The sequence below is a fragment of the Canis aureus genome, chromosome 33 (genome assembly GCF_053574225.1).
Source record: "Canis aureus isolate CA01 chromosome 33, VMU_Caureus_v.1.0, whole genome shotgun sequence".
Classification (NCBI taxonomy): domain Eukaryota; kingdom Metazoa; phylum Chordata; class Mammalia; order Carnivora; family Canidae; genus Canis; species Canis aureus.
The window spans coordinates 9,426,016-9,451,679 of record NC_135643.1 but is presented as its reverse complement, the minus strand read 5'-3'; the positions used below and the strand labels follow the sequence as shown (position 1 = coordinate 9,451,679).

At 35.5% G+C, this 25,664-nt stretch overlaps 1 protein-coding gene, 1 non-coding gene and 1 pseudogene across 3 annotated transcripts in view; 1 reads left to right on the top strand and 2 right to left on the bottom strand.

The window, feature by feature from the left end:
• The window catches only part of ARHGAP24 (Rho GTPase activating protein 24), a 738,009-nt gene that overhangs the window by 413,111 nt on the left and 299,234 nt on the right, over window positions 1–25,664 (bottom strand). The gene's annotated exons all lie outside the window — the stretch shown is intronic.
• Window positions 511–15,783, top strand: LOC144303947 (developmentally-regulated GTP-binding protein 1 pseudogene; annotated as a pseudogene).
• LOC144304427 (U6 spliceosomal RNA) lies at window positions 8,334–8,438 on the bottom strand. The gene has a single exon (XR_013371340.1). It is a non-coding gene; the product is annotated as a U6 spliceosomal RNA (small nuclear RNA).

Below are 25,664 nucleotides of genomic sequence, written 5' to 3'. Positions count from 1 at the left end.
TCTAGAGGCAAACCAGAGACCTGACAATATGCCTGGAAAAAACTTGGAGAAAGCTTGTTGTGTCTTCCTTTAAGGAGCTAGTCAGCTGGGTGATAATATTCCTTTCTTCCTAAGTAGAACTAAAGAATGGGAAAGTTCTAAAGATAATGTGTTAAGAAGCAATTTTTGAAAATAAACTCAAACCACCAACAAAAACATAATTCTCATGATAAGGGGCCTCTGTCTGCTGGTGTGCACTGACTGGGTCCTGTATGTGCAGGCCTGTGATTATCTGAGCAAACACTAGCCTGACACATGTTAAAGTTTAAAGGGACTATTTTTAAAACCTCAGTGGAAGACATTTGTTTTACATATGTGAAAATTTCTCCAAATGTATCTACTCCCCATTCTCCCAAAGTATTCCTTTGAGAGTTTCTTTGGCTGGTAAGGAATTATTGCAGCTGAAAAAGTCTAGGAAAACAAAAGACCAAAAAAAAAAAAAAAAAAAAAAAACCCAAACCCAAACCAAAAATGCCCTGCTTGGCCTGGAGTGAGTGGTGCCCTTCAGCTGCTCTAGGAAGAGGATTTCAAGGGTATGTGTGAAGGGGTATAAGTTCATACACACTATACATAGCAAGAAAAGGAGTTTATCATGGAAAAAATATTAATCAACAGGTAAAAAGTTAAAATACCACAGTAACAATAGATGAGGTGGCTTTCCGGAAGAGCCAGGGACCAGTGGGTAAGAATAAAAGATATTTTCCTGTCCCAAAGGCTTCCAGAAAATGTGCTAATGTTTTTTTCAGCACTTTTCCAGGAATTGAAAAGTTCAGTCTTTACCCTGTGTCTTGGAGGTCTTGGAGGAGGATATAAGAATACATGTTAATTAACAAGACATAGAATATTCCTGTTTGGCATATTAGTGCACAAAGCTCTGGTTTTTTTTCTGCTTTGATCTCAGAAAACAAGCTGCCCTTATGTCTAGTCTTTATTTTCACCACTATTTTTTCACTTAATTTGTATGTACACAATCTTAGTTATATTCCATGAAATTTCCATTGTCGACCTCTACATTTCTTCCATAAAGGGAGGTTCGAACCCTCCACTTTGGGCCTCGTTTCTTTGAATGTAGTCCTGCCATTCCATCTGTAGGGATGAAGCAGAACTTTCATTCTAATTCTTCTTATTTGGATCTTTTCAACCATCTTAGTAGTTTTGCCTCTTCTACTGGCATGCATTGCAGGTTTTCTCCATCCCTGCTTTCAGGCTCCAAGTAGGTCACTTGACTACCATCTGTCTCATGCAGTATCCACTTTTCCCTTTCTTGTCCTGAAATATCCTCCTCATTAACAGGCCCTCATCTCTATAAAACATCTCAAAACTTCCTCTGCTCTACAGGGCATTCCCATGAGAGTAGCCACTTAGTGCAGGAAACATTCTCTCATCGTGTGTGTGCATGTGTGTGTACAGACTGGATCATGCCTGTGCTTCAAGTTTGTTATGCCCTTAGGGCAGGCAATTATCAACTTTTGTCTTTCACAGTACTTGACCTAGTAAAAAGAGCCAAGTAAATCTCATTCTAAAAGAACAATAAATGCTGTAACATAATTTAGATAATAAGTATGCTTATTCAGAGCCCTCTAAATCATCTTTTTTGGCTTCTTGGTATTTAAATTGTTCAAATCTATACAACTTGAGATGTCACCATTGCTTATTTATTCTTTGACCAAATACTTGAACTTCTAAAGTTGAGTAAGACATTAAAGCAAACATTTCAACATATGCACACACATCCAGACATACACAAAAATCTCTAATTCATTATACAACAACAAATTCCTTCTCTAGGACTCTTCTTTTTTTTTTCTTTCCTCTCACATTAATATTTTTTATTAAATTTGAAAAATCCCCTCCAAAATGCTTCAAGGTAATGGGAAACCTAACCATCAATAATAATAAAAAAAAAAATACAAGTGCCTAGTTTTGCCTTTGTCTACCATTAATACCTTAGCAAAAAATGTGCACACGAACATGATGCATGATTCTCCTTGTCTATCTTCCAGAAAGCCAGTGAAATCAATGGCAGCTATAATGAACTCCTGGCTATAATGCCTATATTTTCCTGATTCCAGAATATATCAGATAGTATTTTAATAGTACTAGTTGTAAAAATTCAGTAAAACAGGAATGAAAACAGAGTGTATCATATCCCTAAGAGAAAATAATAGTAAAATTAAGTTTTACTAACATAACCATGATTTTTATAGAGGAGGTTTTTTTAAAATATTTTATTTATTTATTAGAGAGAAAGCATCAGCAGAGGGGAGGGGTAAAAGGAGAGGGGAAGCAGACTCCCTGCTGAGCAGAGAGCCTGATGTAAGTCTGGATCTGGGACCCCTCCCAGGACCCGGGAATCATAATCTGAGCCATAGGCAGCCACTTAACTGACTGAGCCACCCAGATGCCCCCAGAGCAGTTTTGATATTTCTACAGAAATTAGATGGTTCAATTTCTAAATCTTCATCTTTAAAACAAGGATTCTGGGTTGAATCATTTCTAACTACGGACCCAGAAAAATTTTATCACTCTGAAATCTACCATCTCTGTAATTCCATAAAAATAAAGACCCTAGGTAATATCAACACCTAGGACAATGCTGACATATGGTGAAGCTCAATCAATGTTTGACGAATTCATAAATTTTGTAATAGGTTTGGTGTTAGATATCTAAAAATGAACATAACACCCTCTGAAACCTAATCCTGCCCCAAACCTGATCTTAGTAAATGGTACCATGATATACCCATGGGGGGGGGGGGGGAAGGGGCAGTAGAAAGAAAAGAGAAAAAAAAGAAAAGTGATCATTTTTGATTCCTGACCCTCCTCATACTGATTATCAGAAGATTATATACCTCTCAAAAATATTTCAGATCCATTCAATTGGCTCCATCTCCACCAAGACCCTGTGATCCAAGCCATTGTCTTTGACTGGAGGATGCTAACAGCCCTCTGACTGGTCTCATTCCTTCCATTTTTAACTACAGACACAAACACATGCTCACACATACTTCATTTACCACAAAAAAGCCAAAGTGAGCTTTTAAATTTTTAAATCAGATGATTTCCTACTTTTTACATTTTAATTGGCTCCCATTGTGCTTATTTTAAAAACTTGAGTCTTAACCATGACCTGTAAGACTCTGAATCATCTGGCATCTGTTTACAGGTTAACCTAATCTCATACCACCCCCACCTGATTTCTCCCACTTCAACATACACGTGCATGTGTGTGCAAACACACACACACACACACACACACACACACACGCTCTGATGCAAGCAACCACACCAGCTTCCTTTCAGTTCTGGAAACACCCAAGCCCCAACATGCCTTGAATCTTGTTACTTGCTGATCTCTGTTTAGGCCACCCCGCAATTGCTCTTTAGATACCCAGCCCCTTCTCATTCTTTAAGTCTCAGCCTAAAATCCACTCATTCCAATAAACACTAACTAATCACCTAGTGAATTAGTTCCCCTGTTGCTATTCTCCATCACTGAACTCTGACCTCTGTCTTCCTGAAACTTGACTAAATTGTTATTTCTTTAGCTTTTTACTGCCAATTATCCTTCCAGGAGACCATAAACTTCACAAGGTCAAGGACTTGCTTTTCCTCACTACAGTGTACCCAGTGCTTTTAAGAATGCTTATTTGGTATTCAGGAAATAATTGTTGAATCAGTGAATAAGCTATGTGACAACCACAATAGAATTCCTACAATATCTTGAACTTTTTAAATTGCATTTAATGCCATAAAGAAGATTGTACACTTTAAGAACCTGATCTTTTTCCTTTAACATAAAAGACTTCAATTAGTATGAACATTGTACTTAAACACAATGTCAAAATCATCAAACCTAAATGAACCTGAAACTGCCTTTCAAGAAAAAATACAACACTCAGAATTTACACATTTTAGCCTTGGCAGGAAATACATGTAATCAATTATGGTTTAGCATGAAGAAAAATACAGATTACTCAAATTCTCAGAGAATGATTTAACTGAATTTCCACTGGGAAAGTACTTTCACCATGGTCAGGATATGGCAGCTAGGTAGTACAGGAGATTACAAAATAGAACCGTCAACTTAAGTGTTTAGCAAATCAACATAACAATGACAACACAACAATAACATAAATAAATGGTTACTCTAAACTAAAACAAAAACAGAATTGAGAAGTTAACTGGTGTCCTCCTATCAATCTTAGGAAAAAGCCTTAGCAATGACTACTGTGCCATGCTAGGGTTTAAAAAGTTCTCATCATTTGATGGGCTGGTAGCTTTGAATTATTTTCCAGGGGTGGAAACTGGTTCATGTATCCTTCTTGCAATCATATAGGTTTAGGTTAACAGTATTACATGATGCAATAAGAGGTAAATTCATGCTCCTAGCAGAATTTTCTAAAAGTCAAACAGCCACATGCATAAGTATTTATGTACATGACTTCACGTCAACAGGAAATAAATAAGCAACCACAAAAACAAAACAGTTATAGATAGAATGCCATATGCCATAGAGTTGCAATAGGTGTGAATTTACCTACATGACTACAAATGTTCAGCAAACCCAAGAGAAAAATGAAGGATGGAGCTAGAGAGAAAGAGAAGGGAGAGAGAACTTCAATAGCATGACAATTACACCACAAAGCCTCTAGTACATTCAGTGAACACCTAAGTAGGACAAGTGGGAGGTACATTCTTGCAGCCAGGGTTGTTCCCTGGGCCTCTGGAAGCCCTGTGGGAGGAGGGGGGATACAGGGGGCAGGAGTCTCTCACTGTGCAAATATGATCCCAGAGTTCCAGAGTACACATCATTTCACACCACACGACCCCTCAACACAAACAGCTACTCCAGTTGATGGGTCAAAAAACAGTGATTTGTTCTATTGCTAGGGGAGAAAACAAAAATAAAACTGGCAGATTTGGTACAATGCTGCAATCTGGGAGAGATTTATGTAACTTTCAAGAGTAATTTTGTTCACATCAAATCGCCACCTTTGGGGTTGACATTAGAACCTTATTCCTTTGCAAAATGAACGTGATCGCACTGTATACCATATATAACTACAGATAGTCAATATTTATCAAATTCTAACCTTATTTTTTTCAAAAGCTGTTTTGTAGCTGTTGCTAACATGCTGGTTTGTCAAGCAGTAGTATATATTATTGCACTATATGTCTAAATGCCAGCTTATAACCTTTCTATAGGTAATGGTTGACACAACAAAAACATATGCACAGAAAGAAATAGTGCATATAGGAGTGCATGCATATGCACGTGCATGTGTGTGTACGTGTGCATGTATGTGGTGGGTATGGGTATATATGCATGTTGTACATTTTCCCTAGTGAAGAAAATCCTGACAGGCAAAATATTTATTGATATTTTCCCCCTCATTTTTAAAATACTAAGTTCCATGCTACTACAAGACACGTAAGTATATGCCTGCAGATCTGATATTCTTTGCTGAAGCGAAAAAATAAATAAATAAAAGAACTCTGCCACAGGATGCTCACTGAACAATCTGATCATGGAATATGTCGCAGTCAATCTATAAAGCTATAGGTTTATGTTTATTATTTCCCAGAGCATTTCTTCAATAACTGCAATTGCTTACCTGATTTAAAACTTAAGACTCTTTTTAATATTCTGTTAAAGTAATTTCAGACTTGACATTTCTCTCTGTCTTCCTCTGGCTCTGCCTTTTCTCTCCATGAAAAGGCACAAGGAAAGGCTATATGAGCACACAGCAAAAATAAATAAATAAATAAATAAATAAATAAATAAATAAATAAATAATAAATAAAATAAAATAAAATAAAATAATAAAATAAAATAAAATAAAATAAAATAAAATAAAATAAAATAAAATAAAATAAAATAAGTGGTCTTCTGCAAGCCAAGAAAGAACCTTACCAGAACCTGACCACTCTGGTACCTCTATCTCAGACTTCAGCCTCCAGAATAGGGAGAAAATAAATTTCTGTGTTTAAGCCACCCAGTCTATGGTACTTTTTTATGGCAGCCAGAGCAAATTAAGACAATGTATATTTACAAAAAATATATAAGAAAAACTTTGGGATCTCTGGGTGGCGCAGCAGTTTGGCGCCTGCCTTTGGCCCAGGGCGCGATCCTGGAGACCCAGGATCGAATCCCACATCGGGCTCCCGGTGCATGGAGCCTGCTTCTCCCTCTGCCTGTGTCTCTGCCTCTCTCTCTTTCTCTCTCTGTGACTATCATAAATAAATAAAAATTAAAAAAAAAAGTTTTAAGAAAAACTTTGAAGAATTAAATCTTAGTAGCTTGTGGTAAGGTAACTGCTAAAAGAGACAACTATTGAGTGAAATATAATTCAATCTCTATCCCTCATTCTCCAGCATACCACCTCCCCCCTCAAAGAATGAATCAAATTGTGGTGCCTACAAGGGAATCAGTATTGTAAGTCCGAGAATGCAGAGGATCTAGTGTAGATAGTTTTAGCTCCAAGAAAAATTCGAGGAACCTAAATCCGTTTTTATAAAGCAATTCCTTCAAGTACTTCAAAAGGACCTTGAATTTTCACAAATGGTAGTTCTCACTGCATGGACTTCATTGTTCACCTTTATTTATCCTTCGGTTTTACAGCCTCTACAAAGGCTTGCCTGGAGCCACTGCCATCCTCAAATGGACATTTCCCTTCCATGAGTCCCCACATTACTGGGAATAATCTTTTTTTTTTTTTTTTTTTTTTTTGGGAATAATCTTTATCACATGTGGGTCATATCCTTCCTACTTTTCAGTCTTTTACATCATAACTCATTGTGGATATGGGCTCCCTGAAACCGCCCCCCTCCCAGACTAATAGCATATCTGAATCCTCAAAGGTTTGTTAAATAAATGTAAATAAATGAAGGAATGTATGAGTGAACAAAAATGTGGGTCTTTGGGGAATAACAGAATTGGCTTCAAGACTCCACAGAGTACAGTGCAAAAATCCTCAAGCAGTTCATGTTACTAAACACCAATACTAAAGACTTGAATCCAAATTCTCCCACCTAACTCTAACCCTTTACTTTTAGTAGTTTAATGCTAACCTGAACTTCAGAAACTATTGAGCAAAGAAAACTTCCATTTGTCTCACCAGATGTTACCCTCAATCATAATTTGAATTAAAAATAAACAGCTCTTCTTAAAACTCAAGAGTTTACATGTGAAGAAAACAGGAATTGAATAAAGTGCAATAGGTTATGAATATGAAGTTTAAAACAGTCACCAGAAGAACACACCTGGGGGAAGTTTAACAGTAATAATTTTATAAATGTGCAGTTATTTTCCTGAGGAAACATGAAATATCTTATTACTTGATTCATTTGAAATTAAATTGCCCAAACATCAGAGAAGAGACTATACTAGGAAAATTATGTATATGCTGGGTTTCAAACAAGAATATCAATCTACATTTTATATTTGAAGCTTCGATATTTCCATAACCGTTTGGTGAGAAATCAAAATGATTTAATAAGATGAACCATTTTAAAAAACCCTTTTAAGTATTTTTTTTTCTGTTGTATGTTTAATGTCTCATTGTTTGGAGAAAGAATCTGCTTACCCTTAAGGAGGTTTTAAATTAGATAGAGAGAAAAGGTTTTTAATACGTACTCAGATGTGTTCCCCACCACTGTTGAGGGATAAGTGAAAAAAAAAGAATCATTAGAATTCCCAAAGCTGATAACCTGAGTAGGAACAAATACTTTACTATCAATGGGATTAAGAGAGAAGTGAGAGAGATACATGGCAACCTTACAGATGCTCTTCAGGCTCATAGCAGACATTATTAATTAATCACAGTCCTCTTTCCTGTGGAACCTAAGATTGCCCCCAGATGCCTTCTCAATATAACACTGTAGACAGTCACAACCAATCAATCATTTATGAAAAGGAGAGGGAGACTCTTTGTTACTTCAATTCTATAAATAAACCAAGAACCGAAGGTATTCCTCTAATATAAAATCGAAATTCAGGTGCTTTACAAATGAAAATGATGCTCAAAATGGTAAAAGAAGAAAAAGTCAACTTCTCCATCCTTCCTCCTTTTTTAACTGAAATATCATTGACATACATTATATTAGTCTTAGGTGTACAATGTAATGATTCAATATTTGTATATACTGCAAAATGACCACACTAAGTCCAGTTAACATCCGTCATCATGCACAGTTACAAAATTTTTTTCTTGTAATAATCCACTGTTCTAGCTATGTTCAAATAGCCAATGCAGTATTATTAACTATGGTCACTGTGCTGCATATTACAGAAAAATATGGAACACGTTATGAACTTGCATGTCTATCTTTGCACAGGAACCATGCTATCCTCCCTGTATTGCTTCAATTTTAGTATATGTACTGCTGAAGCAAACACTGAAGTCAGCTCTTCTTAAAGGAAGGAAATAAGAGCTCACTGAGAGCTTTTTTTTTTTCACTGAGACCTTTAAGACAGCAACTACCATTGTATCATATGGCCACAAAGAAGAAAGAAAACAGATTTTAAGTAGGGAAAACTCCTATTTTTAATAGGAGTTGGATGTTCCTATTTTATAATAATCCAATTTATGACTAGATCCTTAAAAATAGGATCAGAAAAAAGTGGGATCAGAAAGCTGATTTTATAAACATTTTCATTTTTAAGCTTCTGTGTGTCCCTTCCCTCCCTCCCTCATTGCTCATCAGTAAAACTTTGTTTTGAAAAGCTGTGTCAAGGAACAAAGATGTTATCCACACCTAACTCTGAAAAGTAATGGATTTATAATATCCAAAGGATAGAGGAGCAATGGCAGCAATGAAAGAGGGCTTTTGTATACAATGGGAAGAGTGGAGAGAGCCAAGTTGAACAAAGTGGAATGTCAAGCAGGATAGTCAGGGTTGGGGTGGGGGCGTGGCGCAGGGTACCTTTTCAGCTGGGTCCTCTCCACAATAGGGAAATGACCTCCAGGTTTATCATTTACAGAGCTCCTCCATCTCTGTCCCCTGATGGTCATCTTTCTAAGCTTAGATTAAAGCCTATATGAAATACTGCTTTTAATGCAAGTTTCCTTTAGTGAGTCAAACCAAGGAAAATCAGATATCTTGTCAATTACATTATCATTTCAAGGCTCTTTAGGGAGTCAGCTTTTTATTCAACCTCACTTCAAAGAAAATGCTTTACAGGTAGGTAACTTTTACCTCTGAAACTAATAGTGCATTATATGTTAATTAATTGAATTTTTAAAAATTAAAAATTAAAATTAAAATTAAAAAACCAAGTAGGTAACTTTGGCTGAGATAGTTATTCGTCTACAATGAAACCTCAAGTTTTCTTCAAATGGAAGCCTTGAGGTACTTAATGATTTCCAATAAGGACTGCTTCTTCTTTGTCAATTAATCCTGTGTGGTGAACATCATCAACCTTGTTTTATAAGCTCTAGAAAATTACTAGGCACTCTGAGTATATAAATCTTGTTCTAATCACTGAACCACAGTTGCTGTCCCAATGTTTTATTATATTGAGGTACTGACAACACAATTTTTTCATTAGAATTTAAAGAAAGTGGAGGGATGCCACATGAAAAAATATCTAACTGCTACTCTATTCAGAATCATTCATATTATGATAAACTTTGATGTGTTAAACTTTGATCTTGGATGAGGTATAATTATTCTCAGATAATCTGAACACATTTTATTCCTCAAAATATCTAATTAATTTGCACTCTAGTTTTAGATAAGCTGAATTGAAACTCAGCGTTACTGCCTCTGAATATATTTAATTAGCAGTTCAGTGAAAGATAACTAAATTCTAAACATTAAAAAAAGAAAAAAAAAACTTTTTTTTTTTTCTTTTTTTAATATGAAGCTTGACAAGACATATATGTTATTTGGAATTCCCTGAAACCTGTTTTTGGGAAACTGTCCCTCCCTCATGCCATGTTGTTTCAGTTTATAGTACCATCCCACTGCCACAGGGTAGGCCTGGATGTGATTATGCAGGGTTCTTGAGCTCCTCTCAAAGTGACCAGCCCAGTAAGTGTGCATGTGACTGAAGCAGTGCTGGAGTCTTTCTCCAGGACAAAGGCCCTGGAAGCATGAGCATCAAAGGCTGACAGAGTTCATCTCTCCTGCCCCATTCAGAAAAGCTGTCTGCAAAATGAAGCTATGCAGAGATAAACAGATGTGAGTGAAGAAATAGAGAGAGACTAAAAATATCCATCCTAGTTCTAGTTCCTGAAGTCCTGGCCTTTGTGTATTTTCCTTAGGACCAATGAGATATATGTCTTATTCTTCCCAGTAAGGTGAACAAACAAATTCCTCTTTACTTAATATAGTTTGAATTGGATTTATTCATTTGCCACCCAAAAAAGACATTATTAATACCAAGGAAAAACACTTAATGAGAATATTTCTGGGAAAAAAAATTATTTAAAATAATAAAAATCAGGTTTGCAACATATAAAGATTTCCCTATAGAGTATCATACAGGAAAATTAATTCAAGATAGATATTAGACCTAAATATAAAACTAAACTTCTAGAAGAAAACATACGTGAATAAATTTACTACCTGGGGAAAGAAAGTGAGTTTTTAAAAAGGATACAGAAAGCAATAACCATAAAAATTTATAATTTTGATTTTATTAAAAGAATAAACATATGCTTGTCAAAAGACATTATTAAGAAAATGAATAGGCAAGCCAGACACCGTCAGAAAATACCTGCAAAACATTGGTCTGTACCGAAAGACCTACATCTCTAATATACAAAGGATTCCTACAATAATAATAATAAAAAGACAAATTAAAAATGGCAAGAAAATTAAATAGGTATTTCATGAAAGAAGATATACAAATGTTTAATAATGTCATTAAAAAGTCCCAGCACCATTAGGCATCAGAGAAATGTGTATTAAAATCACAATGAGGTACCATTAAACAAGTATTCATATGCTTAAGTTAAAAACAGACTGAACAACACCAAATGTTGGTGAGGATATGGAGCAACTGGAGCAATTTTCATACATTACTGATAAAAAGATAAGTGGTGCAACTATTTTGATAAAAGGTTGGCAATTTCTCATAAAATTACATAGTGCTATCTATGACTAAGCAAATCCGATTGTAGATGTTTAACCAAGAGAAATAGAATTCATATGTTCATAAAAATATCTGTAAAAAGGGATCCCTGGGTGGCGCAGCGGTTTAGCGCCTGCCTTTGGCCCAGGGCACGATCCTGGAGACCCGGGATCGAATCCCACGTCGGGCTCCCTGCATGGAGCCTGCTTCTCCCTCTGCCTGTGTCTCTGCCTCTCTCTCTCTATCATAAATAAATAAAAAAAAATTAAAAAAAAAATATCTGTAAAAAGCATTCACAGGAGTTTTATTTATAAATTTGCCCCAACCAGAAATAACCCAAATGACGCCCATCAACAAACTGTGGATAGCCGCAGTTATAACCACTGCTTAGCAATAACAAGAATCCAACTATACATATACATATCAACATAGATGAATTCCATAGCCATTATAATGAGCGAAAGAGGTCAGATACAAGAAATTACACTTCATGATTCCATTCATAAGAAGCTTTAGAAGAAGCCAAATCAGTCTACAGTGACAGAAATCAGAAAAATGGGTACTCTTGAGGGGGTAGATATTGACAAGGAAGGGGTACAGGGGACTTTCTAAGGTAATGAAAATGTCTTATATCTTGATGAGACATGAGTTACATGGGTGTAGACATTCATCTAAATTCATGAACTGTCACCAGAGATATGTACATGATTTATGTCATTCTAATAAATTTTATTCAAAAAACTGGAAAATACTGAATTCTAGTTAACAGGTTTGCTTTCTGCTATGGTATGGGTTAGCAATTATGAAATTACCTTCTGTGTATTTCAAGTTGCACAAATAAATATATATGTTGAACATAATGGGAAACCAGATTTCTCACTTTTTGAAGAGAAAGTTACAAATATGGAAATGGGAAGAAAATAATATATCCTGTGGTTTGAAATCAGAATTAAAGATATTAGTATGGACTCACAGTTTTTATTTCTTAATAAAAATTGTATATATTTAGGTGTATAGTATGATGATCTATATACATATACATAGTGAAACGATAACTACAATCAAGCTAATTAACATCTCCTCACACGGTTACCATTTCTTGTGTGTGATGAGAATATCTAAAATTCACTCTCAGCAAATTTCTAGTTTCTGATAAAATATTATTAACTATAGTCATCATGCTGTACATCAGATCTCTAGGCTTATTCATTGTATGTAACTGCAACTCTGCACCCTTTGACCAGGATCTCATGGTTCTAAATAGATAGGTGTAAATATATAGAAATACATAGACATATTTATTGCTGTTTGCTGAGAGGGTCTACAAGTAATAATATACCAATAGCAATGAATGAGTACATTTAGTGTCCAGATCTTGACTTCCAAATGCCATTTACTTTGAAATAAAAAGTTGATTCCAGGGCTTGGTCAAAAAAATAATAAGATGATCCTAGAATAAAATTGCCAGAAAGTAAGAAAATACTCAGGTATGATGGGAAAATGGCAAGAGGACACAGAAGCTAGTTTAAAATGGTTTTCACTGGCCAAATATAGGACAATTTAAGCATCAAAATAAGCAATAGTAACAGATGATGCCTGTAGAATAAAACAAGAATACATGGAGGCACCTGGATGGCTCAGTTGGTTGAGTCTGCCTTCATCTCAAGTCATGATCTCAGGGTCCTGGGATTGAGCCCCATATTGGGCTTAGCAGGTAGTCTGTTTCTCCCTCTCCCTCAGTCATTTCCCCCTGCTTGTACTTGCTCTATCTCTTTCTCAAATAAATAATTTTAAAAATCTTGTTTTTTTATAATAAATTCTATTGATATGATACATAGATGACAGATAGGTAGATAGACATAAAGATAAACAAATAAACAAATAGAAGAAGTGAGAAATCTTTTTATTCAGTGGAATGTCAATAAATATGGAAGCAATAATAAAGTTACAAGTTATCAATGGATGCAAAAGTTACTGGGAAAGTTTGTTGGGGAAGGAACGCGACTAACAAAACTAAAAGGCAATTGACAGAATGGGAGGAGATATTTGCAAATGACACATCAGATATAGGACTAGTGTACAGAATCTATAAAGAACTCATCAAAATCGGGACACCTGGGTGGCTCAGCAGTTGAGCCTCTGCCTTTGGCCCAGGGCGTGATCCTGGAGTCCCAGGATCGAATCTCACATCAGGCTCCCTGCGTGGAACCTGCTTCTCTCTCTGCCTATGTCTCTGCCTCTCTTTTTCTCTCTCTGTCTCTCATGAATAAATAACTAAAATCTTAAAAAAGAAGACTCATCAAAACCCAAAAAATAAATAATCCAGTTAAGAAATGGGCAGAAGACATGAATAGACATTTCTCCAAAGAAGACATACAAATGGTCTCTTCAACTGATGAGTGGATAAATAAGCTGTGGTATATACATACAATGAAATATTATTCAGCCATTTGCAATGAAGAATGAAATCTTGCCATTTGCAACGATGTGGATGGAACTACAAAGTATTAAGCTAAGTGAAATAAGTCAGCCAGAGAAGGAAAAATACTATGTGATTTCACTCCAATGTGGAATTAAAGAAGCAAAACAGATGAACATAGGGGAAGGAAAGGAAAGTAAAATAAGATAAAAATAGGGAAGGAGGCAAACCATGAGAGACACTTAACTACAGAAAACAAACTGAGGCTTGCTGGAGGGGAGGAAGGTGAAGGGATGCAGTAAATAGGTGATGGGCTTTAAGGAGGGCATGTGTTGGGATGAGCACTGGATGTTATATAGATAAGAGATGAATTACTAAATTCTACTCCTGAAACCAATATGACATTGTATGTTAACTAACTTGATTTAAATTAAAAAAAAAAAAAAAAAGAAAAAGGTAAGAGAGACTGTTCCACATAAAGGTACATTAAAGAGACATGACTAAAAACTAAACACAAGCCTTGACCCTGCCTGGATCCTGACCAGAAAAAAAGATTTTTAGAAAGGGGGCATTATACATTCTCATTAAGAGAATACTGGAAGTTCTGGTCACAACAATGAGACAAGAAAAACAACTGGTAAAGAAGTTAAGCTGTCACTATTTGCAGATGACATGATACTATAAATAGAAAATCCTAAAGTTCCCACTGAAAAACTACTAGAATAAATAAATGAAATTAATAACTACAAATCAGAAATGCTTCTGTGCACTAATAATGAAATAGGAAAAAACAATAATGAAATAGGAGAAAGAGAAATTAAGGTTGGCAAGTCTGCTGACCGTTGTGAGAGGGAAGATAATCTGTGTGGAGGCCACTAGGCCCAATCCATGACTCACCCCCCCCCCCCGCCCCCCGGGCAGCACATTAGCCAAAACTGCAGAGATTAAAGCCAAATGGCTCAAATTCAAAAGAATAAGACCACAGGACACCACCTAAGGCTACTTAAGGCTTGCCTTGCTAAGCCACATAGATCCCTGGGTGGAGCAGCGGTTTAGTGCCTGCCTTTGGCCCAGGGCGCAATCCTGGAGACCCGGGATGGAATCCCACGTCAGGCTCCCAGTGCATGGAGCCTGCTTCTCCCTCTGCCTGTGTTTCTGCCTCTCTCTCTCTCTGTCTCTGTGTGTGACTATCGTAAATAAATAAATAAATAAATAAAAATTTAAAAAAAAAAAAAAAAGACACATAGAGAACTCATTACCCCAAAAGGTAGTGGTAGTTGTGAGGCAGGAGAAGGTTTCGATATGGCCAAGAGAGGGGATGCTCGAATTGGGTTTGTGGGTTTTCCATTGGTGGAAGTCAACACTGCTTAGTAACCTGGTGGTGGGGTATATTCTGAAGTGGCAGCCTGACCACTGTGCTCCGTGCCATCAGATACAAAGGTGACAAGACCTAGCTCCTGGATCTTCCAGGTATCATTGAGAGTATCAAGAATGGGAAAGTTAGAGGTCGCTGAGTCACTGCAGTGGCCTGAACATGTAATTTGATCCTGATTGTTCTGGATGTCCTGAAACCCTTGGCATAAAAAGATCATTGAAAATGACCTGGAAGTCTTTGGTATTTGCTTGAACAGTAAATCCTTCAACATTTATCCCCCCAAGAGGAAGGATAAAGGAGGCATTGATCTCACTCACGGCCACTTGCCCCAAGAGTGAGTTGGATACTGAAACTGTGAAGAGCACTCTGGCCTGAATACAAAATTAACAATTCTGACGTGACTCTGAGTAGTGATGGCACAGCAGATGACTTCATTGACATAGTGTAAAGAAATAGAGTTAACAAAAGAAACAGAGTTTATATCCCTTATATCTATGTGTTGAATAAGAATGATTAGATCTCCATCAAGAAACTGGATATCATCTATAATGTGCCTCACTTTGTACCCATTTCTACCCATCACTGTTAGAATTTTGATGACCTATTGGAAAAGATCTGGCACTATCTGAAACTAGTGAGAATTCATACCAAACCCAAAGGCCAGCTGCCAGATTAGACATCCCAGTGGTCTTGCCTTATTCCAGGACCACAAGTGGAGAATTTCTGCATGAAGATTCACAATAATCTTATCAAAAAATTTAAATACACTCTCTAGTCTAGGGTCTGTCTGTGAAACACAATCCTCAAAGAGTGGGTAAAGACCGTATGTTGGAGGACAAGGATGTCATTCAGATTGCAAAGAAGTGAAACCTTTCCCTCTGCCCATCTTCTGGGCCAACTACAGCAGCTTTCTCCATGAGCAAGCACTCAACCTTAACACCCTTCTGGCTTTGGCAGCCAGTAGATAAGGATTCACGGGAGGGAGATGAGGTCACCCAAACGGGAACTTTAGTTGTCTTAACTTGATGTCACCTTATAAATTCAACTTCATAAAGGACTTGGTAGGCCAGTAGGCCAGTCAGCTATGTGTAAAAGAGAGAGAGAGAGAATGGGAGAGAGAGAAAAAAAATTTAAATTCCATTTACAATTAAACCAATAAGAATAAAAAACCTAGGAAGAAACTTAGTCAAAGTGGTGAAATATTTGTACTCTGAAAACTATAAAACAGTGATAAAGAAAATTGAAGATGACACAAACAGATGGAAAGATACTCCATGCTCATGGACTGGAAGAATTAATGTTGTTAAAATGTCCACACTAACCAACATAATCTATAGATTCAAAGCAATCCCTATCAAAGTACCAACAGCATTTTTCACAGAACTAGAAAAAATAATTCTAAAATTTCTATAGAACTACAAAAGACCCCAAATAGTCAAAGCAATCTTGAGAAAAACAAAACAAAACAAAACAAAACAAAACAAAAAAAACCCCAAAGCTTGAGGTATTAAAATTCCAGATTTCGAGATATACTAAAAAAACTATAGTAATCAAAACAGTAATGTACTGGCATGAAAATAGATACATAGATCAATGGAACAGAATAAAGAGTCCAGAAATAAACCCATGCTTACATGGTCAATTAATCTATGACAAAGAAGGCAAGAATATACAATGGAGAAGATGATAGTCTCTTCAATAAATGGTGCCGGTAAAATCAGACAGCTACATGTACAAACATGAAATTGAATCATGTTCTAACTCCATACACAAAAGTAAACTCAAAATGGATTAAAGACCTAAATGTGAGACTTGAAACCATAAAAAACCCCAGAACAGAACACAGGTAGTAATTTCTCTGACATCAGCCATAGCAACATTTTTCTAGATGTCTCCTAAGGCAAGGGAAACAAAACTAAAAATAAACCATTGGGACTACAGCGAAATAAAAATCTTTTGCATAGCAAAAGAAACCATGAATAAAACAAACAAGCAATCTACTTAATTAAAGAAGATACTTATAAATGATATATCTGATAAAGGGTTAATACCCAAAATATATAAAGAACTTCTACAACTCAACACCAAAAAAACAATCAAATTTAAAAATGAGCTGAGGACCTAAAAATTGACACTTTTCCAAAGAAGACACATACAGATGGCCAACAGACACATGAAAAAATGATCACCATCGCTAATCATCAAGGAAATGCAAATCAAAACCACAATGAGCAATCACTTCACACCTGTCAGAATGGTTAAGATAAAAAAGACAATAAATATAAGTATTGGTGAAGATGTGGAGAAAAAGAAACCCTCATATACTGTTGATAGGATGTAAATTGGTACAGCCACTGTGAAAGACAGTATGGAATTAAAAATAGAAACACCGTATCATCCAATAATTCCACTACTGGGCATTTACCCAAACAAAACAGAAACACTAATTCAGAAAGATATATTTATGTTTATTGTAGCAGTATTTACAATAGCCATGAGAGGGAAGCAACCTAAGTGTTCATAGATAGACAAATGGGTAAGGTAGATGTAGTATGTATGTATCAATGAATACTATACAGACATTAAAAAGGATGAGAGTGTGCCATTTGCAACAACATGGATGGACCTAATGGGTGTTATGCTAAGTGAATAAGTTATACTGAGAAAGAAATACCATATGATTTCACTCATATGTGGAATCTAAAATTTTTTCTAAAAAACAGAATCAGACCTATAAACTATAGGGGACAAACTGATGGTTGCCAGAAGGGAAAAGGGTAGTGGGATTGGCAAAATAGAGAAAAGGGCATGAGAGATACAGGCTTCCAGTCATGGAATGAATAAGTCATGGGAATAAAAGGCACAGCATAGAGAATATAGTCAATGATACTGTAATAGTGCTGTATGGTGACAGATGACAGCTACACATAATGGTGAGCACATAACAACATACAGAGACGTTGAATCCCTATGTTGTATCCCTGAAACTAATGTACCACTGTGTGAAAACTATATTCAAATTTTAAAAAATTAAAGAAAGGAAGCACTAATAGAAAAACTGATAAAATTTAAATATTAACTGGATTAGAATATTCTATCAATGTGAAATTTCCTCATTTCAATTATTGATAATTGCAGTTATGAGATAATTGCCGTTTGGTCTTAGGAAATGCACACTCAAGCATTTATAAATTGACAAGATGTCCCAGATTTATTTTCAAAAAATTTAAAAAATCATAGATAGAAATATAGATGGAATGTTAAAGCAAATGGAACAGAATGTGAACAGGTGGTGAATCTGAGTAAAGGGTGTTTAGGAGTTCCTAGTACTATTCTTGTAACTTTTCTATAAGTGCGAAAGCATATCAAAATAAAAATATACAACATATATAACTTACTATAAGAAGACACAAAGGAGAAGCAAATTCTGTTCTTCACTGGACTACCTCCGGCCAGTTTCAAGTATTGCTATTATAATTGAAAGGGCACTACACTAAAAGTGGTTTTGGAATTAGTTACCTGACCCTGAGAAGGTCATTTGATTTTCTTGGCCTCAGTCCTCTGATCCCCAAGAACACTATTTGATATCTAAAATTTCTGTTAATTCTAAAATATCATGGTTCTCCAAAACGGTCTTTTATAACATTGCACTTTCAGAAGTGACAAGATTGTAGAAAAACTTTTCTAGTTCATTTATAGTTAATACTTCTAAAGATAAAAGGGCAAAAAACAGAGGTCCTATTTTATTCCTGGCCCTTTATTGAATTGCTGTGCTATTTTAGCATTGTGTCATTTTATTTGAAAATGCCACACCCTAATTTGAAGCCTATAAAAAACATTAACTATCACTGAAAATCTGTATGTAACATTTCCTTTACTCTTTATTTTTTTTCAAGATTTTATTTATTTATTTGAGAGAGCGCACGTATGCAGTTGTGAGCAGGGAGAGAGACAAAGGGTGAGAAGAACAAGCAGATTCTTTGCTGGGCACAAAGCAGGATGGGGCAGATGCGCCGGGGCAGGAGTTGGATCTCATAATCCTGAGATCATGACCTGAGCTGAAATCAAGACTAGGCCCCTTAACTGACTGAGCCACACAGGCACCCTACATTCTCTTTGCTTTAAAGAGAAGTATGATTACATGTTAATAAAGGATATATAGGGTTCACATATGCTCAGATCACTATTTAAGATATATATATATATAAACTTATATATACATTATATATATAAAACTTATATACACACACATATATGTATGTGTAAGTGTGTGTATATGTTTTAATCCTTACAACCCTGTAAAGTAAATACAATTATGATTTTCACTTTACAGATGGGAAAGCTAAGGTATTGGAAGGTACCTACAGTCCTACTGCTGATAAGTGGCTGTTTAAAAACAACCATGCATTTGAACCAGGCAGTGTGGCTGTAGAGACTTCTGTTCTTAACTACCACTCTAAATTGCTTCTCAAATATTACATAATAAATAAATTAAAAAATTCCATGAGAAAAAGTGATCTGAGTAATAAAACTATTCTTTATGCCAAAATCAAATACCTAAAGTCTATCAATCTAGATATGCCTATATGGAGGGATATATCCATGACCACTAGGACATATGTATATGTATGACTATTAAGGACATATTTTTATGACTACAAATATATATATGTATGTATATATATGTGTATGTATATATGTATATATATATATGTATATATATATGTATGTCTTAGAATATAAGACTATGTATAATAACACTGACTGATATATGTGTGTGTGTGTGTGTGTACTACTAATATATTCTTATCTTGATATTTATACACATATATTTCAAGTTTTTACTTTTGAAATTCTAATACTTGGCAGACCCTTCCATGTGAGACTTTTGCCACATTGACTTGCTGCTCTTTCCCCTTCAGCAGCTTGAAAGCAGTCAGGTGGAAGAGCCCAGAAGCTGCTCTTTGTCCATTCTTCACAGAGGCCAGCAAATAAAGCCCCACCGTGCTGCAGCACACTTGATATTCTCAACCCAGGGGAAAAAAAAGAATAAGGCTCATATGCTTAGTCCTTTATGAAGAGAAAATTAGCAGTGAAAGTGACAAATTCCTTTTTGCCTTTTAAAAAGGAACCATAGAGCACAGTGTCACTTTAGTTGGAAAAGTACAAAGTTATTAACTCATAAGAATGTTCTTAGAACCTGACCAACACATACGCTCTCATTCCAGGTGCCAACAGCTGTAGTCACGTGGTTAGCTCAGTTAGGTCTCCCTAGACACTGGAAAATTACTCATGTGAATCCCAAGCTTACCTTTCATAGGGAGAAAAATGGGGGATTGGGAGAAAAAATAAAGGTGAACAACTGTTAAGCATGCTTTTAGGTGGTAATGGTATTATTTGAGAGGAAGTTATGGCAACCATTAAGAATTGGGTTCCATCATATTTTGACTCTTCTAACATATAACCTTGCAAATAATTATCATCATTAATATTTATACATAGGGCTTTTCATAAATCCCATATAATCCATGCAATTTCATATAATCTTGACAAGCAAAACTCTTAAGAAGTATGGCTGATGTCCTTGCTACATATAGGATCCAAGAGGCTAAGGTGGCTTGCTCAAGCCATAACCTAGTAAGTATCTGAGCAGTTATTATTTTACTCTGGATTGTGGAGATTTTTTTTGCTTCCCCCCCACACACACATTTAACTATATTGCTGCATACTTACACCATTCACCTTATACAGACCACCACCTTTATTACTAGAATTCCTAAAAAATGAAGCAACAAAGTAGTAACGGAACAAAGTGTAGGTACTTAAATATTTATTATATCATGGCTTAGCATGGTTATAAAAATGCAAAAGACAGCATTAACAGACCCTTGAGGAAATACTCTAATAGTATTTACTTCTCATAGATCTGCTTTAGGATTTCAAGAATTTAAACATAAAATGAAAACATCACATAAAGGGTCCCATAAAAATTCAAGCATTAGCACAACTTAAATTACAATCTTAGAGCAAAAGAAACATGAAACAAATTGAAGGATTGTAGAAAATTCTGCTCTCCAACATGGTTATGAAATAAAATGTCTAAGTTAATCAAATATGAAGTCCAGTTATATCATCTTTTTAAATACTATCTTATATAACATGAATAAATGGCCAATTTCCAATTAATGAAGAAAAAATAATCATACTTGTTAATGAAACCATTGTAAATACAAATCTGGCTTGCTTTGAGATGCAGAAGCCATTCTCATAACGCTTTAAGGTCATTTATCAGGATTTTTATCATTAACACAATGCTAAATAATTCAGTCAGTCATCGTTTTCTCTTTCCTGGCTATACCAACAGTTGTGGTATCATTCATCCTTCTCCCCTACTAAAACACTCTTTTTTCCTATCCCCCTCTTTCCCTGTCTCCTAACTAGCTTTGTTCTGCTCTTGCCACCCTGCCTTTGCCTCACATCTAGATGATGACTTCATTCTAACCCCCAATTTCATGCTTCTAAGAGCCCTTCTCTCAGTGTCCCAGCCAAACTGATCACTCCAAATATGTATTTTATATGGTCCACAACCTTCACCATCTGACAACTGCAAAGCACACCTGTTTACATTTAGCTCATTTCATCATAACCTAACTCAGTTTACTTTCCCAATTTATCGTTCATTACTCCCCTCAACAAATGTCCTATGAAGCAGTCCACCCAAAATTGCATACTAAATTTAACCCAAACACACAATGCTTAGTCTTACCTCTTTTGGAACTTACGATAACTAAAATCATCATCATCATTATCGACATCAACAGCCAACACATATATTACTTAGTTTGTACCAATGTCACAGGTGCTTTATACATTTGAACTCACATAATCCTCACAATAACCTTGTGAAGTAGATGCTATTATTACTACCTTCATTTTACTGAAGGTCTAAAGCTGTCAAGTAACACGCAAGGTCACACAGCTAGTAAACAGTAAAGGTGGAATTCAAACCAGGCAGTTTGGTTTCAGATTCTATACTCAACCACTATATGTATGCCTCTCAATTACCAATTAATTCAATGGACTCAGTAACATAATTAGGTATTAACTATTTTACATATGTTACTTTTATCCCTTTAGTAAATTATAAAATCATACTAAATGTTTTATTTCTTTTAGAGGCCCCTTAATATCAGATACACAGTTAGCCTGAAACAAATATTTCTAAGGAAGATCATTTTATTCAAAGAATAAATACTATGAAAGCTAAATATTCAAGAATTATAATTAATTGAAGTATATAGAATTAAGCTTCCTCTCACCAGTCAAAGTCTTCTGAAGCAGGACTTGCCCACAGTAAAAGCACTAAAAAGATGTAGGCTTGTGGGCTTGATAGGAGCTGTTTCTATATCAGAGGGGCTGCAGGAGAGCTGTTGGTTTGGGGGACCAATCAGAGATTCAGAGCCTTTGAAGCTATAGTTGCCAAACAAGTACACTTATTTAGATAGTAGACTGTAAATCTATAAAAATAGCAGCATTTCCTAAAGATGATCTTACTATCTGCGTAAGATTGGGAAAACATAAATAACCCATATTAGTTAAATTATTGTTCATTTATTAAGTATGGGGGAGGGTGGACAGTGTCCCCACTAATGCCTCAAAACATTACAGTGCCATTAGAGACTGATCATGCGGATGACCTGAAGAGGAGTTAAGTTTCCAGGATGCTTAAACATAGAAGAGTCACCTCTCTCATTTTCAAACGAAGCACAGAACTTTTTAAAAGAAAAACCTCTTATTCATGGAAGTATATATATAAAATTTCAAGACTAGAAATTTGAATAAACTCTGATTTCTTTTTAACAGGGCACTAGGTCAGGCCTTCTATACTTTAACAAAGAGAAGAGACTCATTCTTCAATGTCCACCTCAAATGTCAACTCATCTGTAGAGTTTTCTTTTGCATAATTAATCACTCCTTCTGTATTGTAAGAGCATTTTATAAATATCTCTATTGGATTACATGGTATAATAACTACTACTTAGAAAATATGCTGATCTTGACTTCTAGACTGTTACCAACCCAAGTGTACATCAACAAGTGACCACAAACCAATTTGAGATAATCATGCCATTAGTACAACTCAGCAATAAAAGGAACTAATTATTAATTTGTGAAACAACATGGATAGTGTTCAAAAACATTCTTTAGCTAAGCTAAAGAAACCAGGTACAAAAGAATATATGCTGTTGTCAAGAATTATGAAAGGCTTGAGATTGCATACAGTGTGTGAGCTTACAAGTTTCATGTTTGCAGGCACAAGACATGAGACTACTGGGTGAGAGACAAATGACTTTATTACTCACAGCAATAGGATTAGCCAGAGTATCACACTTGCACAGTAAGTTGTGTTACAGGAGAAGAATGTGGGAACTTTGGAAATTTGAATCTATTACAATGGGTAGCAAGCCTGCCTGACCTGTGCCCCACAGGGGCACATTATCTTTAGTACACTATACAATAACAAACATGCCCTTTTCTCAGGAGGGAACGTAACTTCTAGCTTCCAACTTTACACACTATACAAACACCTTAGGGAAAACAGTCCTGAACAAAAGCAGTCATTACCTCTACTAACAGAAATGCAGAATTGTGAGAGTCATGGAGCATTGTCTCCTACTAACTATATGCTTTCATTCATAAAGCATTTCTGAATAGGCAACATTAGTCTATGGTGGGAAAAAAGTCAGAACAGCCATTGTCTGGAGCCAGAGGTGACTATGACTATATAGGATTATAAGGGAAATTTCTAGGGTAAAGGGGATGTTATATATCTTATATAAGGTGATGGTTACTTGGATATATATGTCAAACTCATTAAACTGTACACATAAAAGTATATGTAAACTATATGTAAATTATGTATGTATAGTTTAGGTATCTAAATTATTCCAAAATAAAACTAACATAAAAAGAAAAATATACTGGGACACCTGGGTGGCTCAGCAGTTGGGCATCTGCCTTCGGTTTAGGGTGTGATCCTGGAGTTCTAGGATCAAGTCCTGCATCGGGCTCCCTGCATGGAGCCTGCTTCTCCCTCTGCCTGTGTCTGCCTCTCTCTGTCTCTCTCATAAATAAATAAATAAAATCTTAAAAAAAAAAGAAATATGCTGATCATATCTTCTAGACTGCTATCATCTACAAGGCAAGGACTGTGTCTTATTGATTATTTTGCTGATTACTGAGAAGCAATTAGCCATGTATTCTTAGTAGGTGCTCATAAAATTTGGTTGCATTGAATTATTGGTATTGTTTAAAATGGCCTCAAAGTTATATATAAACCTAATGATAATCAAATATTAAAAACCACTAATAAATATGCAAAGAATAAAGAGAAAGAGATTAAAATATTACTAAAGAAAATCAGCAAAACACAAAAGGGAAAAAGACAAGAAAGGATCAGAGAAAATCTTCAGAAATAACCACAAAACAATAATAAAATGACAATAGTTACACACGAATAAAAAACGACCCACTGGGGAGACTGGATGGCTCAGTGGTTGTGTGTCTGTCTGCCTTTGCCTCAGGGCATGATCCCAGGGTTCAGGGATTGAGTCCCCCACAGGGCTCCCTGTGGGGAGCCTGCTTTTCCCTCTGCCTATGTCTCTCTTTCTCTTTCTCTGTATCTCTCATGAATAAATAAATAAAATCTTAAAAAAAAAAAAACCCACAAGATCCATCTATATGCTGCCTATAAGAGACCCATTTAAGACCTAAAGACACATGCAGATTTTAAGTGAAGGGATGGAAAAGCATCTGTTGTGCAAATGCATATCAAAAGAAAGCCAGAGTAGTAATACTTATATTGGACAAAATAGACATTAAAGCAAAGACTATAACCAGAGACAAAGGACACTATATATAAAAAGGGGGATGATCCAACAAGAAGATATAACAAATGTAAATATTTGTGCATCCAACACAGAAGCATCCAAATACATGAAATGGTTAATAACAAACATAAAAAAACTGTTCAATAATGTAATAATTATAGAGGACTTTAACCCCCAACTTAAATCAATGGACTGATCCTCTAAACAGAACATCAAAAGCGAAACAATGGCTTTAAATGAACACTGGAACAGATGGATTTAACAGATATATTCAGCACATTTCATACTAAAACAGAAAAATATTCATTCTCTCAAGTGCACATGGAACATTTTCCATAATAGATTACACAGTAGCCCACAAAATAAACCTCAAATAATTCAAGAAGATCAAAATGATAACTTGCATATTTTTTTTTACCACAACGCTAGGAAACCAGAAGTCAACCACAAGGAAAAACCTGGAAAGACCACAAATACATGGAAGTTAAATAACATGCTACTAAACAATGAATGGGTCAACCAGCAAATCCAAGAAGAAATAAAAAAGGACATGGAAACAAATGAAAATAAAAACATAACATTCCAAAACCTCTAGGATGCAGCAAAAAACTATTCTAAGAGAAAAGTTTATAGCAATACAGGCCTATGTCAAGAAGCAAGAAAAATATCAAATAAACTACTTAACCTTGGACCTAAAGGAGCTAGAAAAAGAACAGTAAGTGAAACCTAAAACCAGAAGAAAAAAGGAATTAATAAAGATTAGAGCAGAAATAAATGATGTAGAAACTAAGAAAAAACAATAAAGTGGATCAATGAAACCAGAAGCTGGTTCTTTGAAAAAAATCAATAAAATTAACA